Here is a 19,016-nt window from a genome sequence, read left to right as displayed (position 1 = left end):
TGTTGCATGAAAGGGTTGCCTACAGTGACGCGGCCACGGTCTGTCGGTCGCGGCCCGCGGGGCCTCGCGGCGTGTTGTGGTGCTGGCGTCTGACGGTGCTGCCCCGAGCCGGCGCGTGCTTCCGTCAGCCCTCCCAGATCTTCTCTGCCAATCTCTTACTCCTTTCTCAAACTTCTTAAAGGCAGCTCATGTCAATGCTCAATCTCTTTATGGCCACATTGAAGAATTTCGTTCCATTTTTCACTTATCTCCTGTTGACATTGTTCTAATTTCAGAAACCCGGCTGAAACCCCACCTAAGTGACAGAAGTGTCGAACTTCCAGGTTTTAATCTGTACAGAAATGATCGCCTGCACAAAGGTGGTGGCGGGGTGGCTGTGTACGTCAGGTCACACTTCCTTGTATCTGTCCTCCTATCATCCGATACATCCAGAGATGGACGGCCAGAATACATGTTTCTGGACGTCTGTGTTAATGGAGCACACATTTTAATTGCTGTTTGTTACAGAGCTCCTCACCTGGGCTACATGGCTGAGTTTGAACATGATCTTCTGGGTTTTTTGGCTCACTACAGTCATGTTATTGTGATGGGAGATTTTAATACTGATTTACTCGGACCAATTAATTACTTATGACCAAACTTTTTTAACTAATATGTTTTACTCGTGTAACATGACCATAATTTCTCTGCAAGCCACTCACCACACTGAGACTGCCGACACCTGGCTTGATGTCATTGCTGTCTGTGACCAAGCCCTGGTTGCGCACCACGGACAACTTCCTGCTCCTGGCCTTTCCAAACATGACCTTATTTTTCTTGCTTATAAACTAAGAACTCCCAAGATCGAACCAAAAGTTATGATTTATAGAAACTACAAAAATGTAAATCTTTATTCCCTGCTTATCGATGCTTCTCTAACTCCATGGTATGAGGTTCCTTAAGGCTAAGCGGTCCAAGTTACGTGATGACTGGGCTGCATATAAAAAATTAAGGAACAATATGCAACAACAAATTAGAAATGCCAAGATCAGGTTTTACTACTCTTCCCTGTCTAAAAAACAATCTAGCAGAATGTTGTGGTCGAAACTAAAAGATCTTGGAGTTGGCAAGCCTAACACTTATTCCCTAGTTTCCCTTAATCTCGATGATATCAACAACTTCTTTGTTGAGATTCCTGTTGATCAGTCTGGAGCTCAAGAGTATGTCTCCGAGGTCAAAGATGCTACTTTTGATAAACCTGGGTTTCAGTTCTCTTTCACTCCAGTGACAGAGACAGAAGTGTTAAAGGCTATTATAAGGATGTCCAGCAACGCAGTTGGGGCCGATGGCATTCCTATAAGATTAATAAAAGACACTCTTCCAGTCACTCTTTCAACTATCACTGCTATCTTCAATAAATCTCTGGCTACTTCAATGTTCCCACCGACATGGAAGTCTGCTTTAGTTCGCCCACTTCAGAAGTGTTCCTCTCCATTGAATCCTTCACAATTCAGGCCAATAAGTATACTCTTTACTTTATACGCTTTATCAAAGTGTTTGGAGCGGATTGTTCATCAGCAGTTTTCAATATATCTAGAAAGTAATAACATTTTATCAAATTTTCAATCTAGTTTTCGCTCCAACCACAGCACTACTACTGCACTTCTAAAATAGTTGATGATATACGCCTTGGAATTGATAAGAGTCAGGTAACCATGTTAACCCTTTTCGACTTTTCAAAGGCTTTTGACTGTGTTTATTATCCCCTTCTCCTCATCAAACTTAGGAAGGATCATTTCTCTGATGGTAGTGTCAAGTGGGTTGAGTCTTACCTTTCGGGACGGCGCCAGTGTGTCAGATCAGGTGAGAAGCAGTCGAGATGGAGACCAGTCACTCGTGGAGTTCCACAGGGTTCAGTCCTTGGGCAACTTCTATTTTCACTGTACATCAATGACATTACTACTCAAATTAACCATTCCAATTTTCACTTATATGCAAATGACTTATAAATATACCGCCACTTTTCCTTAACAGAAATGCAAACTTATGTGACTCTCATGAATTCTGATATTGACGCTGTTACTCACTGGACTTGGAAACATGGACATGGAATTTTATTAAACGTAGATAAAACTCAGTGTATTATGATAGGTCGTCCAAAGCTTGTTCGTAAAATTGACTTTACTACGGCTCCCAAATTAAAACTAAATGATCAAGAGCTAGAATAATCTGAGAAAGTTAAAAATCTAGGACTTATTATTGACAAAACACTTGAGATGGACAGCAGGCTTCTTTGACATGTAATAGGGTCTTTGCCGGTGTTCACTGCCTTAAGCGGCTGGCTTCATATCTACCACAGCAAGTTAAAATAATGCTGATAAAGACTCTTGTACTGCCTCACTTCAACTACTGTGACATAGTCATTAATGACATGACTGTGGAGCTTTCAAATAGACTCCAGCGTGCTCAGAACTTTTGCATTAGGTTCATTTTCAATCTCAGACGTGATGATCACGTAACGCCCTACTTCAATCAATTATCTATCTTAAAATTACAAGACCTTCGAGACTATCACTCACTCATTCTGTTGCACGCTCTTTTAAATACAAATTGTCCTAGTTATCTTTCAAACAACTTTCGATTTATGTCTGAAATAAGTGAACGAAGTACAAGGAGGGGTACATCCTTATTATCTATCCCAATTCATCGAACAACTACCTTTAGCAAATCGTTTACAGTTTCTGCCTGTCGATTGTGGAATGCTTTATCCGTCAACATCAGAGCCATCGATGAGCGCGCTCGCTTTGGGGCGGAGGTCAGGGCCTTGATGCTGGGGACTCAGGGGTATAGCGATTGGCGGCTTTGGTGTGCGGTACTTAGGGCAACTGCATGCAAGTTGAATGAATGCGAGTGTGTGTCTTGCGATATTTATTGTAAATTTGTATATATTTACACTAATTATTGATGATTGTTTTTGTTTTAAGATTCATTTAATATGTAGTGTAAATAAATATACTAAGTTTTAGTTATAAATGTATACATATATATGTTAGTTTAATTTTTATGAGGTTAAGTGGTAGAGAGAACTTTATAGTCCTAACTTCGCCTCTAATAAAGTCATTTTTCATTTCATTTCAAAGCGTCTGCCAACGCATTATCCGTAGAACTGTTAAATTCTACTTCAAAAGGCAAATTCTAAATCTTCTCGATCCACCGGGAAAGTCTCCTCCTACCTTTATCATTGGATAAAGCTTGGTTAATTTAAAAGTGTTCACTTCTAAAAACAAATGCCATTTTCAATGCAAATTAGTACTTTTAACGCTTCTTTTTCGTAAATGTATACCTTGCCTCGTCGTCAGAAAACTTTCTAGAGTAATAGGTTATCGGCAATGCATTCTTTTTGGTCGTTTTCTTGGAATAAACAACCACCTGCGGCAAATCCGCTATCATCTGTCATTTCTATTAATTGTTTTAAGAAATCTGCTAACTGAAGTACAGAAAAATGTAGCGTTCTTCTTTCTTAAACGATTTAAGGGTGTGTAAAGTTCAGCTAAATTTTTTTATAAAAATTTTAGAAAAGAAATTTGTCATACCTAAAAACTGTGAAACTTGTTTGGCATTTTTAGGTGGCATAAATTCTCGTATACTCCTAGTTCGCTCGTGTTCATTGTCACAGTATTACTTTTAATTAAATTTCCCAAAAATGAAATTTCCTGAAAACTAAACTTGGCTTTCTCTAAGTTTTCTGTTAGGTCATGTTTACTTAAGCTATTTACTACATCTATTACATTCACTAAATGCGAATTAAGATCTTTACCACACACCAAAATATCATAAAAATATTTATTACATGTTTAAATTTTATATTATATACGACTTTGCCAACATAGGCGGACGATACAGCACAACCAACATACAAACCAAGGGACACTCTTGAATTTATATTTTCCAAATATTGTATTAAATGACGTAAGGTCTTGACTCTCAGGTGATTACAGGAATCACAAAAAAAACTTTTCCTTAAATCTATTTGATGAGATAGTTGACTGTTTAAATTCTCTTATATAGCTGTGTGACAAACTTGCCTCTTTTGTTACCGAGCGAATTGGAAACGACCCGTTCCCTGAATTACCAAGAATATTCTCGGTCTAATGGCCGAACGAGACGCCGTGTTTCGCAGGGCTCGGCGTTCTAGAGATGTCAACTTAATGATTCGGTACCGCCTTCTTCGTAACCAAGCAAAGCAGCAAATAAGAAATTCCCGACTTCGATACACAAGTGGTATATTTTAAGACAGAAATCAATCGACAACTACGTTACGTGGTGTCAAGAAGCTGGTTTTTGTGATCTAATGATCTTAATTATCTAAACGATTATTTTTCATTATTTTCTCAAACATCTATCACCGCAGTTGTTCAATCACCATTTCGTTGAATTAAGTCAGTTATCAAACCCATAATACTCCCTCAGACAGCCAGTTTAGTTTAAACCCAGTATTAGAGGTAATTGTCCTAAAAAACAATCACACGTATACAAACGAATGCTACGGATTCAGACAAAATATCAATCTTATTAGTTAGCAAAATAATTTTTGCTATTCTAACTGTCATTTATAATCTGTATTAAATGAAAAATCACTCACATGTTTTCCCCACACAATGCATAGTTCATACACTACAGATAAATAAAATGAAATCTCCATCTGAAACCCAAGACTAACGACCAATTAGTATGTTATCAGCTCTCTCGAAAGGGCCTTGTGCGAATAGTTTATTTACAAATATCAGATTTCTTGTCTAAAAGCAATATTATTAACGTTTGCCAGTCTTGCATTCGCCAAAACCATAGTACAGAAAACTGTACTTCTGAAAATAACTGACGACATGTGAGTAGCCATGGATCGAGGTATTTCTGTAAGAAAGGTTTTGCTTAGATAAAATCATATCTAAGGGACAGAAAGCAGTGTGTGTGTGTGTGTGTGTGTGTGTGTGTGTGTGTGTGTGTGTGTGTGTGCGTGCGTGCGTGTGTGTGCGTGTGTGTGTGTGTGTGTGTGTGTGTGTGTGTGTGTGTGTGTGTGTGTGTGTGTGTAATGACAACTTAATGCACGATTTCAGAACTGTGACCTGCGGAGTTCCTCAAGGATTAATTATTGGCCCACTAATGTTTATTGTGTACATAAATGACATTAATACTGTATTGCATTACAAATTTCACTGTTAGGCTGATGTCTTACAAATCTATTCACTCTTTAACAATATCGAAATAGACCAAATTGTGAAGTGGATAAATGAATACAAGCAACGCCTTGTTCAATGGGCTTAAAAAATGGACTTAAGCTTAACCTGGACAAAAACCAACCTCTGATTGTCATCAACGACTTGCAACTCCATTGACACACAAAATACACCGAAAACAACTGTAGACGGAAAACCCTACCCATTCGTTGAAATGGTGAAAAGTCTAGGATCATAAACTAATCATAAACAACACACTTGGATGGACCGATGCAGTGGTGTTCGATGCTGTGCACACACTGAAACGAATTCAAGGACTTCTACCATTTCACATTAAAACTCTGTTGATCAAGTTTTTCCCTACTTTAACTACTACGATTCTGTAATCAATGACATGACTCTCGCCCTTAGTACTAAACTGAAAAGAACACAAAATTACTGCATTCGCTTTCTATTTGATTTACTTTGAAGGGATCATGTTACGCCACATTTTATTCAGTCATCAATTCTATAGATAGCTGATTGAAGATAGATTTGTATTTTGTCGTTGCTTTACACTATTATTAATACAGATTGACCAACATATTTATCTGAAAACATTCAGTTTTTGGCAGGGAATTGTGCAAGTCTCAGAATTCCAATACACAGAACCACAACCTATAACCGACCCTTCACCGTCACTGCCTGTAGATTATGGAACTCCTTACCAGATTCTGTCAAACAAATTAAGAGCCGGAATCGGTGTTTGTCGGAGCTGAGACGAAGATCGTGGCAGGCGGCTGGGCTACTCTTTGAATCGTGCATGTATGAATGGAAGAGTGAATGGAGATTTATGAATTTTTGGAGTGTGAAGATTTTTTTAAGAGAATAAAAGTAAGAAACTACCGTATGGTGATAATTTAATCTCAATAAAGAAGTGTATCTATTCTATTCTATTACAGTAAAATATTTAGCTCCTCTAAGATGTTGATAATAGTTATTTCAATAAACTACGGGAAAATCGATTTTCTGGAGCTTTTTATTTATTTCTGTATAGTTGACAAGTCTGGCTTTTGTGTTAAAAATGGTGGACTAGAGTAGGCTGAAGTACTTGGTTAGATTATTCTTTCGTCCTCAAGCCAAACCTGTATAATGGTTTTCATTTTGCTTACGGTACATTTTGCAATGTTTACTTATAAGTTTAATTGTGGCCATTAATCCCATAAGCACCACTTCTAGATTTGAAATAAAATAATATCTTGCTATGTCTCCGCCAAAACAGAGTAATAATGAACTTAAATGATGTCTTGGGGTGGGCCATTAGGCCCATTGGAAGCATTAGCTTCCAATGTTCTTTGGAATTTTGACTAGCAACTTAATCATTTACTAACATTTAAAATTGACTTCCCTTCACGTCGAGGTTGACTCACATGCGCGGCGTCAGCATCTTGGCTTGAAATTGCAGTTGTAATCGCAAAACGGAAGATTAAAAGACTAGAAGTCTAGAACACGAAAGCTGGAAGTACTTGAAGATTCGAACTCAAACGCAAAGTCAAACTTGCCCCAAAAAAATCACGATAGTGTTAGCCATTTATCGAGACAACTTATAATCGCGACAATGTGGTCTCGTCAAAAGGATATCAACACAACTTAATGTATATTAGTCTGCCAAAAAAAAAGTAAATATGCACAAGACTAAAACTAGGTTGATCAAGTTCAGATATTTTAAAAATATAAATGAGGCTGCATTTATGTCCAAATTTATCCCACTGCATTGCATATGGATATTGACTCTGTTAATAATGACGTGGTGGATGATTTTAATGAGAAACTTTATCTGCTTATGTTAAACTTGCTGCTTATGTAAAACACTAATAAATTTGAGTCACCCACTGCCATGGATGAAAAGGGATATTCTTAGCCTGATGGCCCATCCTAATAGATTATATCAAAGAGCGAGGCACTCTAAAGACCAGATACTTATGGAACAATATAGTTTACTTAGAAACAGGGATATACAACTTTGCGTGATTCCAGGCAGAGATATATTTGAGGTTTTTTTAGGACACAGCATACAGTCGTTAAGCGGCTATTGGCGTAAGGTTAAAAACCTTGAAATTGGAAATCAAAATATGTCACAGCCAGGTCTCATACATGTGAATGAGTTGAACCAATTTCTTTTTACATATTCTAGTACAATTATCAGTCGAGATAAAGTGGAAGACTACATAAGACATATTATCGCAGTTGCGGTTATCCTGAGTTTACTTTCAAACCTGATACAAGGTGACGTGTAAGGCTGTTGGGTACGATGGCATCCAGATACCCCTTTTAAAGAATATTCTATTTGCTGTCCTTTTAACAGTGTCTTTTATTTTGAACACGTCTCTTAGAAATTTCTGTTTGCCATCCCAATGGAAGTCTGCCTTTACTTAATAAGATTTAAGCAACAGCATCATGTTCAGATTATAGGTAGATAAATATTCTTCCTGCATTATCTATGCCCAGAGAGAATTGTGCACTTCCAAATCCCTGAATATCTATCTTAAAACATCATATTTATTTACCACGAATTTGGTTTTTGCGCTAACAGCCTCACTGAATCTGCATTGATAAAGGTGACTGATAACATTAGGCTTACTATGGAGTGCATACATAGCTCAATTGTCACTCTTTTCTATTTTTCAAAGGCTTTCTATAGCGTAAACTATCAAAATTATTGTTAGCTAAATTAAGTCTATTAAGATAATCATGCATTAAATTGGTTGGGATCTTGTTTGTCAGGGAGACGCCAGTGTTTAAAAGTTGATGACATGACTTCGGACTTGAAAATCATTCCACGACAAGGAGAAAGATCTTGGTTTGACTATAAAATCGACTTTAACTTTGGATGATGCTGTTGCAGAGATTTGAAAACGGGTTTTTCCATCCATTCACTCACTCCAACATTTATAACGATTTTTACCGGAGAATATCAAGCTGTTCTTGACAAAATCACTTGTACTTGAAATATTTTAATTACAGAAACTCCGTGATCAATGATATGGCCGTAGTACTTAGTGAGAAGCTGCAAGGACTCAAAACTATCGTATTCGTTACGTTTACGATGTGAGACGCAGCATATCACACCGGAATATATTCAGTAAAATATTCTAAAAATAAAAGAGCAAAAGTGTAATAAAATTTTAAAACTAGTTTATTAAATATTAAAATGTGGTTTTCTAAGATATTTTAAATTTGTTTCCCATAGAAGGGAAAGTAGCACTCGGTCTTGCCAGTACGTTTTGAGAATTATTCGCCACAGGATTGCAGTGTTTAGCAAGTATGCTATGTAATGGCTTGTAGGTTGTGAAATGCTCTTACCCAAAGAATTACTTCTATGGACAGCCGTTCCCGGATTGTGGCGACACTGAAAGATCCGGTCTGAGATGGTGTAGGTGTGGTACTGACAGAGGGAGGTATGTGAAATTGTATGGGAATTAAATTTGGAATTAATTAGTAATTAGTGATAAATAGTTTAATTATATGATTAAATTAAAAGTATAATTTATTTAACATGTTTTAAGATGTACAGAAGTAGTTAGTTTATTTATTTATTAATTTTAAATTTACTAGTTAAAGTATTATATTATCTGCTACACGTTATTAAAATTAATTATTTGTTTGATTTTTATTTATAAGGTAATATTTATGGTTATTTGTAAATTACTTACTGGCACAGGTTAAGCGAAAAAAGGGCCGTATGGTCCTTACTTCATACGTATAAATAAAGAAGATGTCATTAAATTTGTTAAGCTATACACTTTCCTTATGCTACACTTTCCTTATGCTACACTTTCCTGTCAACATGGAAGATTACGGAAAATGAATATTTGTTATCAACGGTTCTTGTTATTGAGGAAAGTGATACGTTAACTGATATTGTAAGCAACATATTTAATGACTAAAATTATATTCCTCACTGAAATATTTACAATAATTGTAAATAGCTCAGTTATGTAGTCTGTGAATCGGATTGTAAAACTATCAACGATGAGTCTGTTAATCGAGAATGAGTTAAATTGTAGACAGACCTGCACTACACTACATAGTTGATTAAATACATATGGAGGAGAGGAATCTGAATCAAAATACAACTAAAACTGTAGGGAATGAGGACTAGAAACTTAAGGTATTTAATACTAACCAGTTATTAATTACAAATTCCGTTGTGAGCGACAAGGTGATAAACCGGAGCAGAATATTGTAGTGAGTGTAGATAAGTTGATTCTGGTCAGTTTTGTTCCTCTTTGTTATAAGATCCCTGTTAAAAATGTTAAAACAAAATTTGTTTGTTCTTATTTGTTTAATACTTTATATTATCACTTTGTTTGCTGCTTGGTATAAAAATACTTTGTTTGAGTGATATATATAATTTTTCCTCTTTATTTTTGTTCTTATAATTTTTTATCTAACATCATTTCATTGTTTTATATACATATATGTTGTTAATATTAGTAAGTTTTGGTTTCATTGGTAAAATTAAACATACTATAATTATTTCTTGTACTGTGATAGTCATAGCTTAGTATGTATTTAACATTTGTTTGTAAAATGGTCTATAGCGTGTATAAATAAAATAAAATACGTGTTTTAAGAGAATGAAGTAGAATCCTATAATGGTTTGTACTACATTAGGTGTTTGGTTTAGATGCTAGCCGATATGAAAGTTCGCACAGACTAGGTAGGACCAAACATTTATAAAACGTGTTTCTGTATCTATAAATATTATTTTAGGATATTTTACCATACGTGTTTTGTGATGAACTCAACATTGAGCTGGCAGGGTTTGAATTGACCTTGCTTTTAATTGTTGTGTCCTTGTAACGCTTTCTAAGAGTAAGTTTGACATTTTTTTAACAATAGTTGGGTTGTGCCTTTACGTCTGAAACTGATAAATAAGAATACTTTATGTTCAATTTAATACACATTCAAAGGAGCACATTCATTAAAGAGAACTTACTTCCTGACTTACGTCACGGTCATAGTTTGTATAGAAGTAATTGAAAACTGACGAGGCAGCTTGTATGCCTGGACACCATAAATAAGAACATGAACGCGTGGCTTTACAAGGTACATGTAGTTGAAGCAACGATCTCGGGTCATGCTACGCTGCTCCTAAAATACTCCACCGCTTAGGTGATCCACATTTTTCACCTGGAAAATTAGTCATGTTTTTATGTTATTGATGATAGACTAAACCCTTGAAATAGTGCTCTGGCTAATATATCTGGGGACTAGAGATCTCCAGAAACCAACACACCATATATTTATTTGCTCTTTGCAGGCTTAAGTTCTGCTCCAAAACATTTTGTATGGAGAGATTCATCTATGGACTTTAAAATTAAGAAATAGGTTTGATATTCGTGCTATAATAATCCTTGTCCCTGAAAATTCTTTGAATAATCATTGCTGCATACGCAACCTAAACTTTACAAACACTGTTACGCCTTGTCCGTAAGTAAATTTACCTTTTCGTGTTATAAATAAGCCCTTTCATGCTATACATCTATTTTGAATGTAATATAAAATAAAATTGTAAATATTAAAGTAACTTATATTTGATAATGTTTTATTTGGCATACTAATACTGATTAAGTTGTAATTATGTCCATCTGATAAAAAAACGTTGCCGTGATTATAAGTTGTCTCGATAAATGGCTAATATCGTCTTGATTTTGTTTTAGGCGAGTTTGAATTCGAGATTTTAAGTTTCAGTTCCTCTTTGAGTTTGAGTTAGAATCTTCAAGTACTTTCAATTTTTTTTTTGTTCTAGACTTCTAGTCTTCTAAGAAAGAGTTATTAAATGAGCTAATGTAGATAGGTACAACATTTTACATTAGTTACATGGCAGGTATTAAGGGTTAATTGCATGTAATAAACTTACATCATATAATAGCCAACTCAACTATGGACTGTGCCAAAATTCATGGATAATATGGAGAGTCTGTTTGATAACAATAAAAATTGTTCTAGGTAACCTACAACTAATGTATACAATAATGTAGGGCAGTATAATTCGATCCGTTTCAACTTCTCTGACTCTATAAAATACTGAACCCTATAATTAATTACCAGATTGTACACTACTAGGAAATAACCTATTTGTAGCCTGCAATGGTTTCTGTAATTGTAAATCTACTATTTGAGAAATAGCGTTATCAACAGTTTAAGACTTCAGAACAACAACAATAGCACTTATCTTATGAACTTTAATAAGGCATTAGTTTTCTTGCTACACGGAATACTGAAGCTGAAATCCTACATTACTAGCTTTGAGAACAACTTCCGAATCGAGGCGTGTTATCTGTTAACTATTATTTCTATTGTATTTCCGAGGCTCTGCTATGCCGGCCCATCAGTGTATCCTTACGGGACTCGAGGGGATAAACTTGGTCTTGATTTGGCCTAGTGTTGAACCTGTTAAAAACATCCAAACTTATAGGAATATAAATCATACAATGCTTTGCAACCTATAATATAATAAATTAGGCCCTGAATTGAATAATTATATAAGTACTGTTTTCAAAGATTTGAAATAACTAAATTTATTCCTTCAGAACATTCTTTTCTATAGAAATTTTGTATTGAAACATAATGTAAAGAAAACCAATGTACAAATGTAAAAGTGAAATCCTTATAAGTTAGTTGCTTGCAAAACTCAACTGGGTAAAAAACCTCAAACTGTAGAAGCTTTTGGGGATGAGAGATACTTTAGCAGCTATATTTACACTTTCATTTAATATTTTGAGGTGAAGGGTTTTGGCTGGATTCATGTTGTTTTTCGTTGTGTATTCCGTTCAAAGTTTCTTCGTGTTTTCCTATCTTCGGATTCTCTTCTTTCTCCCTTCTTACGTCGATTCGTAACACTATAATTAAATTTAAAATACTAAGTAAGAACTATTAAACAATATTTACCACATGTCACGCAATAAAATCAGGTAAACGTAACAGGATAATGCAATCATAACAACGGCTGAGAATGAGCGCATGGCACTTAGATCCACAATTTATATTGAGCAGCAGGGCACGTCTAGCTGACGCCTTCTATTAACAATGGCCAAAATTGATATAAACACATTTCGCATTTAGATCAGAATGCACTTGGACTGGGTCGGCACATACATTATGATTCTGGTTATAACACAAACACTGGAAAATGGTACTTGAATAATTATTTACTTAAGACCTTCAAACGTATTAGGATTCCGTTGGACTCTATTCTGACTTGTATAAAACTGAACCGTCTTTATTACAATTTAAAGAGCCCTTTGGCCAATCCGCAAGCTTGAATATGACATTATTCAAGATCTACTAATAATGGCTTACCTTGGCGCTTGTTTCGTTGCTATCTTTTTCGCGGAAGGTTGAATGAATAGCATATTTTTTTCTCTGAAAAGAGGCTGTTAGAGTTTTATCCTCAAACCAGCTGAGGCCACTATAAGATCCTTTTCTTGGAAACGGATTATTTCACGGTAATAATGAGTTACTGACAAATGCTTTCATGTTTTGGTGGAATGGGTACATATCATCAAAAGATTATCGTTCATTCGTAAAATTTAAGAAATTCTAACGTTGCCTTAGGAAAACTGGTATACCGTTTCAATAATAAAAATATGCAATCAACAGTTGGAATCTCGAAATTAGGAGTTAAAGTGAAGTTCATAGAAACAAAGTCATTGAAGTTAACTCCGCAAGTTCAATGAATATTCCTTCAACTATCTTAAATTACACTCCTACGATAAATTAGTTTAATAATATGTTAAAGCGCTTTATTTTTTGTCGGTAATCTCCCTAAGAGCAAAAGGGAAGAATTCAAGTATGAAGTCCTAAGTGGAACTAAATCGTGTAGTATTTTAGTACCTAGCCTACATTCCCTCTTTTTAAGATAATCTAAGTTAATTTATCTACTAAGCTAATGTCATGGAAAGTCTTATTTAAGGAATAGGGCGTTTATCAATTACGGAAGGTCTATGCTTTTTGAAAGTTATTATGTGAGAGTAGATGGTCAACACTAATTAGGCCTAATTGCAACTAAAATGTTGCTGTTTGGTTTTATGATTATTATTAATAAAATATTGTATTTATCTTAGGCACAGTAAGATTACATGTTGCTGTAATAAAATATCGCAACCTAATTTTCTTTGCTTCCCTTGAAAAGTTAACCAACTTCCCGTAAACCAAATTATCTCCCTACTGTTCCGTTTATTTTCATGAACATTACAAAACCTTTTTTGATTTATTTCCAATTGGTTCTTTTTACAACAGTGTATTACACTTTATGATATATATGACCTTTTTAGATACCTTTTTTACGTTCTAAAATGTTGATATACGCATTCTTATCTGTTTTAATATTAATTAACTAACTGTTATTGCTAAAGATTATAAGTTTTGTAAACTTACAACAATGTTCAATAATCAATTAGCCCTATTGTGCTTGATTGCCAGTTTGACCTAAGCACTGATATATGTGGCATTGTGTTTCTGAAACTAGTTTCAATATGCAAGTTTCCGTAAAGCAGTAATAAAGTAATTTCCTCCATGTATATGTAAACCCCGATAAGTTAAAAACCTTTGGAACATAATAATTTGCTATAGGATAAAAAATGAAACCCTAAATATTGCTTAACTATTAAGAAACATCTACTAAAATCATAAAACGATAGCGCATTATCCTTGCATTATTTTGATACATTACTATATCTGCAACTGTTAACCACTTTATACTGAATTAAACGCTCTTTATCATTTCTCATATCGATCTATATTGCAACGAAACCTCAATGTTCCAGAACGGGTTACATGCAGACATCAAATCTATTTAATAGCGCCATGAATATCAAGAAATACTAAACTTAGCCCTTAAATAACCATAATTATTGATAAAATTTCCAAGCATCTAATGTTTCGCTTGTTAAGAATATATTCTAAGATCCTCCTGAAGCAGTGTTAGTGATCTTCACTGTATTCTTCATTGCCACCAAAATCAGATCAGTCATCTGTATTTTGGTACATCCTGGTCTGTTAAAAATAATTACTGGGATTTTTCCTTTCTTTTCTTGATACGTCTAAGAAGTGTACCAAATTTAATACTTTGACAACATCGCCAGGTAGGGTTGATACTGTGGTAGGTAGGTATGTAAGATATTCACTGAGATCACGTCATTATAAAATATAGAGGATATATTTACAAACCTGAAAAAATGTATAATTTCAAACTTTACGATTTTTACTTCATCTTTACTTAGCATTTTACTAGCCACAATAAGTATAGATAGTGACCTGAACTACATAATTACATGATTCATTGCAGTATTTAAAGATGTATTATTGTTTTTCTAAAAATACAATTTTGTCATTGTCAAATGACTGTGTACACAAATTGTACTCGGATACTTTATATTTGGAAGACTATTAATGTAGCCTAATCTCTCGCTCCTAGGATTTTGTAGTTGATCACTTTAGCAGCCTACTTATGAAATTCTACATATCAGTCGAGATCCGTCAGATTTGTGTCTAATTGTTTGCGGTAATATAACTAATAACTACTAGACTAAAGCAATGCCTTTGGTGATACCAGCTCTAGTAGAGAGAAGTGCATGAGGTTTTAGTGTGTACCCTAGGTATACAATTAAAGAAGAAGATACAAACTAATAACTAGGGAGTCCCACACACGGGGGATAATAAAAAAAACTGTAAGAATTAAATACTTTAAATAGGCTTTGCCTGTAATTAGGTAATTAATTATTTTAGAACTCACTAAGTATATCTGGCTTGGTAGGTAAAAGAGGTAAATAAGCTCATGGATACAAAATATATACATAAATAGAACAATGATGCCATTGGGGAAGATGAGTTACCTTTGATTATCGGTACACAAATACTTTGTTCAATTTGAAGGGGAAACACTGTGTTTAGTATGAAAACCGTTATTAGTAAAGACGATTTTTTTGTAACCCAATAAATGTTATGGCATGGAATTCGCATTGTTTTTTAATTGTATAAAAGGTTTATTATGAAATATCTTAGAGCTTTACTGTATATAACTTTTATTAAAATACCTGCTTATATTAAGTAATTTTGGTATTTTTTATCTCTTATCGAGTAAAATAGTACTAGCAAAAACGAATCTGTAACTTTTAAGTATTTAAGGAGATAATATTAAAATACTATAGTATCATTATGGAAAGGAGAGGAAAGGAATCTAGCTCAGTTTTGGCTGCGATCCTGATTCACACCTCATTTAGCTTAAGTACTCCCACTGCTTTTCTTAGTGGGAACATTGTTTCACTAAATCACAAATCACTGAGTAAAACCAATTAAACATTTAAGTTATATATAGTTTCTATTTCTAATATATGACGTGTTTAAATTACAGATTAGTAATTAAATTATATCGGCAAGTTATATTTGTAATTTGATCTTTAATTTTATCCTCATGTAAAATCCTATAACGTACTTTACACATTAATATGTACCCATTATATAACTCCGGGGTTTTATACATTAAGCTTTTTAATGTAACCCTGACTTGAAGAACTGGATATATTCCTTATTGCACACAGTAAATAAAATTAGGTGAAATTAATGTTTAGATTAATGGTCCTTAATGGAAATCTTCAAATGATCTTTAATATTACCACCAACAAACAATAGTTTGTGTCTTCTAATGAAATCTTTATCAGGGATATTCAACGGTGCCGCAATGTGAATCGTACTGTTCATTTAGCGATGCCGTACTATATACGTACGATGAAAATACTGTGTCAATATTTATCAATTTTTCAATAATGAAAAATAAAAGAACTTCTCATATTTGCTATAAGAAATAAAGAATAGCTGAAGTTGAGACAGTAAAACAACGCAAGGTCTATTGTAAAGCGGCAAGTTGTAAATGGTACTATCTGACATCAATATTCTGGTCCCTCGTGTTTGTTCAGGAAGCAAGCTTCACTTACTTTCTCGGGTTACACGTTGTCTCCCCACATTGCTTTGGTAGTTGCTTTTAGAGCGCAGATTGACATGTTGAAGGTAAAATATTTGTATTTGAATTTCAAGTAGACTGTATGACAGACTAGCTTCTATAGTTATTGCTATCACTGTCATGAACGTTTTTAGATTAGAATAGCATGACTCTTCATCATAGATATAAAAATACAACCACATAGATAAAACCAAAAGTAACCATAGTTCATAAGTCTCAGGAATAGTTTGGACCAGACTGTAACAGAATTTTTATAAAATAAACTGGACAAGCAAGCAATTAGTTTTTAATTATTTTATAAATAAAAGAAAATGTGCTGATCGTGCTGAAAAAAAGGTTTAGTAGAGCAATAAAGTTGGTGGAAAATTTCTCTTGAAGCGATTATTTGTACCAATGGACTTGATAAATTACAAAACAAAATTCACCATGTAGAAAATTTTATACGTTGTCGAATAAAGCCTATAAAGTTAGGATGCTAAAATGTATGAGTAAATTAAATTCTTTAAATGAAACTCCACTGAGTACTATTTAAAAATGTATTAAATTTAATAAAAATGCTTGGACTAATTTAAATATTTTAAATGAGTATTATCACCTAATATATTTCCCCAATTTAACTAGGAACAAATACTGCTCAAGGAAAGGTTAACAGTGATACTTACGTTCTTACAACTATAGTTTATGAAGGTAAAATTATAGTGTACCATCGGAAAGTCTATTGAGATCACTCTCAAAACAATAAAAGATAATTGCCACTAAACTGGTGAAATAACTAACTTACACCTTTACAATATAAGGTTAAGAACTCTGTATTCAAGGCTGAATAGAATAGATGTTTATATTTTTTCAATATTATAATAATATCATAACAAATAATGTCGACTGAACAGATGAAATAACAAGCTTACATCTTTGCGGTATGTAGGTTGAGAACTCTGTCTTCAGGATTCAATAGAATAGATTTTTTTTCTCAATGTTATAACAATATCGCAACAAATAAGGTCTACTGAACCGATGAAATAACTGTCTTTACAGTATATAGGTTGACAACTTTATCTTTAAGATATAATGGAATATTCATATATATATATATATATATATATGTGTGTGTGTGTGTGTGTGTGTGTGTGTGTGTGTGTGTGTGTGTGTGTGTGTGTGTGTGTGTGTGTGTGTGTGTGTGTGTGTGTGTGTGTGTGTGTGTGTGTGTGTGTGTGTGTGTGTGTGTGTGTGTGTGTGTGTGTGTGTGTGTGTGTGTGTGTGTGTGTGTGTGTGTGTGTGTGTGTGTGTGTGTGTGTGTGTGTGTGTGTGTGTGTGTGTGTGTGTGTGTGTGTGTGTGTGTACATTTATATTCTTTTTATATTTTATAACAATATCTCAAGTGTGTAGTGAACGAATAGTTTACGAATAGCAAAATTTAAGACCAGGCTGACTGTTCAATAGCTAAGACTGCGACTAATAATTGAACATTAAAAAGAGTATTCAAAAAATTCTTTTAAGACAACGCTTTGGGAAATCTTTTTATAATTTAATTTAAAACATGTTTTTAAAGAATTTCTGAAAGTTTTTATTGTAACTTAAACTACGAAATGGATTAACTAAAAGAGTATTTACTATTAGTTATTAAATAAAATACGAAGTCGAAATTAACAGAGTAAAAACTAAAATATACTCCAAAATTTACATTTTTTAATAAATTTAGTGGTAATTATTTATAATTCGTTACTTTTGTGCAGAACACTCTAGTTTTGTTCACAACTTCCCTATAAAACACCCTATTCATACGGTGTTTAGAAATGGATATTAGGGTGGGAACCTTTTTTAGTATTTTAAATATTACTTCAAATATCAACTCACACATGCCAAAGAGCAACTCAAACAGTTTTGTTTTTTTTCACTTGCACGCATGCTGACGTAATTTTTCCTCCGCCATCTGTTAGAAAGCGCTAGTAGCAAAAATGGCGATTCGTAAACAGAAAGCTTTTTGTGTTTGAAAAAACCAAATCAGTAGTAACTGGGCAAAGTTTGTTCCGTATACAGATGGTTTACCGCCTCACTAGCATAACTCTGTAAGCGATTGGTCAACTTCACTGTACCCTCTCGGTGGATTGGTTGCAAGGGGCCTAATGACGGAACATAGCCTCTCTGTTCACCCGAACTGGCTTGTGGTTTTAACAAGTTGAATTGCTCTTTAATTTCATATGAAACTTAAAACTGGGCTTAATTTTAATTTTTTGGACTTAAAACTGGAGTTTTAATTTTTATATGATAAATACTACAAAAAGATTAAACACCCATATTCATTATTAAATACCCGGTATATAAATTTTACTACTATGACTTTATAATTTTATTTTTAAATACGCTGTTACAAAATATTTTGTACAACATGCACGTGTAAGTCATTCAGTGCCCCTTACTTATCTCAAGATATCACATATTGTTGCTGCTAGACTTACAAAGAAAGTAAGTTAATTTTCTTCAAGTCCACGCATAACATCTCTATTGGAATACTATTTTGAATGTTCTTTACCAAAGACAGAAAACTAAACACGAAAATGTTAATTATATATTACTCTACAATGAAACAAACTGCATAGTTCACAAAATATTTCAGAAATCATTGACGTATTTTTGGCTAGAGATTTTGAAACATATTTTTGTATCTCCTTATTTTTAACATGCTAAATCCAACTCCTTCTTCCATTTAACTCGGATGAAATGTAGAGTTTCAGCATTTAAGAAAGGGCTTTTGCTCCATCTTGTGCATAGGCCTCCATTACATGCTTGATATGGCCTGA

This window comes from Homalodisca vitripennis, chromosome X (assembly GCF_021130785.1).
Source record: "Homalodisca vitripennis isolate AUS2020 chromosome X, UT_GWSS_2.1, whole genome shotgun sequence".
Taxonomy (NCBI): domain Eukaryota; kingdom Metazoa; phylum Arthropoda; class Insecta; order Hemiptera; family Cicadellidae; genus Homalodisca; species Homalodisca vitripennis.
The sequence above is the reverse complement of the archived record's forward strand: the minus strand, read 5'-3'. Positions refer to the sequence as shown.